Genomic DNA, 2231 nt, shown 5'->3' on the forward strand with positions numbered 1-2231 from the left:
TCCCATTTTTATGAGATGCATTCCTGGAATATGTAGGAAGTTTATTGTAACCTAGTGCTACATGCCTGAACAATGGATGATATATCACTTAAATGCAATTGTTTTCAGTTTTGTGGAGAGACCTGTATATTGAAGATGCTTTTTGACTCTAATATGTCAATTTACCTTAAATGTAGAAGAGCTTATTAAAATCTTCTTACAAAGACCATTAAGTATTTTCTTTCTATCCTCTTTTGGACCCAAGGCATAGCAGAGCTGCCAACTCTCACGAAGAGGTAAGGGAGGGAGAGATGGAAGGGAGGGAGAGAGGGAAGGGAGGGAGATCGAGGGAAGAGAGGGGGAGAGAGAGAGAGATCGAGAGAAGATAGGGAGAGAGAGATGGAGAGAAGAGAGTGGAGAGAGAGATCGAGAGAAGAGATGGGAGCGAGGGGAGAGAGAGATCGAGAGAAGAGAAGGAGAAGGGGGGAGAAGGGGGAGAGGGAGAAGGGGGAGGGAGAAGGGGAAAAGGGGAGAGAGTGAGAAGGGAGGGAGGGAGAAGGGGGACAGGGAGAAGGGGGAGAGGGAGAAGCGGGACGGGAGAAGGGGAAAAGGGGGGAGAGGGAGAAGGGGAGAGGGAGAAGGGGGACAGGGAGAAGGGGGAGAGGGAGAGTGGAACGATAGCACATTATAACGCGCAGCCGTCCCATTCCGACCAAAGATTATAGAGCAGAGCTCCTCTAGTATCTTTGATTGCGGCCGCCGCCACCGAACCCCCCGGCCCACCATTGCACCCAAAGATGATAGAGCAGAGTTGTATAATATTTGATTGCACCCTTCTTCACGGCGGGCTTGTGATCTTTGCTTGTGATGTCTCGACAATTCGAGGGATATAATGGGTAACAGCCGCCCATTCTCGGACTTGCATCTGAGCTCGAAAAATCTCCTGGTCACTGGTGTGTCCCGCGTGCCATATTGTGAAGGCCAATCCCTTACAAGAACAAAACCAAAAATGTACAGAAGTGTTAAAATTGTCTTTATTATTATGATAAGTAAAGATCTATTAAAAATAAGTCTAATAACTTTCTAATGTACCGCCAAACCCAGTTTCCCAATGGCCGTTGATGGGAGAACAGAAAATAACATTTTCACGACAGAATATCGACTGAAAATAATAAAAATATTTTCTCACCTTTCTTTTTTATTGGGGAACCTACAGAATGACAGATCTGGTCGTTTAGATTTACGATTAGAACAATTGATAGCAGAGCAGTGAGATGTAGATTTAGATAAGGACGCCATGACAGTGTGGTGGAAGCCCAATAAATGCCTCGAAAAATGACGTCGACGATCACACACGTCATACTACGCGTTTTTCGAGGAGTGGTCTATCTTGCTCCTCTATAATCTTTGCTTCAAACCTTTGGAGTATGGGAGGAAATGTAGGTCACAGGGAGAACATTAAAACTATGTACAGACAACACCTAAACTGCAACACCAACAATACTCCAGCATTTAATTCATATGCACTAGTTCTATTTTTATTTTTTAAATCAGGGGAGAGCGCGAACGCAGTCCCCCACTACCAAAAAAAATGCAGTCGAGTATCCCGCATTTGGGGACATCGCAGGCGTCAGCACTCCCAGAGTGCAATGGGATAGCCTCGTCCTGGGTGAGCAGCCTTGGTGATCACAGTCTCTCCCCTGCCAGGTAATTATGCTAGATCAATGCAGCCATTCCCTGCCATCCTCTACCCTCGCTCTTTACGGGCAGCACGAGGCATGTTCAAAAAATATCATCTTGCATTTGAATGCTGAAAGCAGACCAAAGGACATACGCCGTTCACGTTCCGCCTTTCATTGCTCGTTTTACTACTGATCTTTTACACATTTTCTTGCTTTCTTTGCAGCTCGTTGAATTTGCATTTCTTCCTTAAAAGGAAGCAGCGTTTGCCGAATGGCGGCCGACTTGTAGTTACTGAACGTTGCCTCCAGGTGTCAGTGTGCTCCACCGCCCGTGTTTCATTCACTGATGTGGCTGCGAATCCAATGCATGCCCACTCTGTGCCTCTGCACCCACCATGGTCAGGACACACACAACCAGGGCCTTTGAAGACAAGGTCACAGACTGTGCAAGAGGTCTCCTCCGTTGGGTTGTAAGCTGCCCAATGCTGTTCCTCCAATTCGCAGAGCTTCGTCCGAGACGTCAAAAGTTAAGAGTGTTTTATTGTCATTTGTCCCAGAAAAAACAATGAA

General features: G+C 46.4%; 1 non-coding gene across 1 annotated transcript; it reads right to left on the minus strand.

Moving 5' to 3' along the window:
- Window positions 1–1530: 1530 nt before the first annotated feature.
- Window positions 1531–1694, minus strand: LOC129705122 (U1 spliceosomal RNA). Its single transcript, XR_008724854.1, has one exon. It is a non-coding gene; the product is annotated as a U1 spliceosomal RNA (small nuclear RNA).
- Window positions 1695–2231: the final 537 nt, after the last annotated feature.

The sequence above is a fragment of the Leucoraja erinacea genome, chromosome 1, assembly GCF_028641065.1.
Source record: "Leucoraja erinacea ecotype New England chromosome 1, Leri_hhj_1, whole genome shotgun sequence".
In the NCBI taxonomy this organism is placed as follows: Eukaryota; Metazoa; Chordata; class Chondrichthyes; order Rajiformes; family Rajidae; genus Leucoraja; species Leucoraja erinaceus.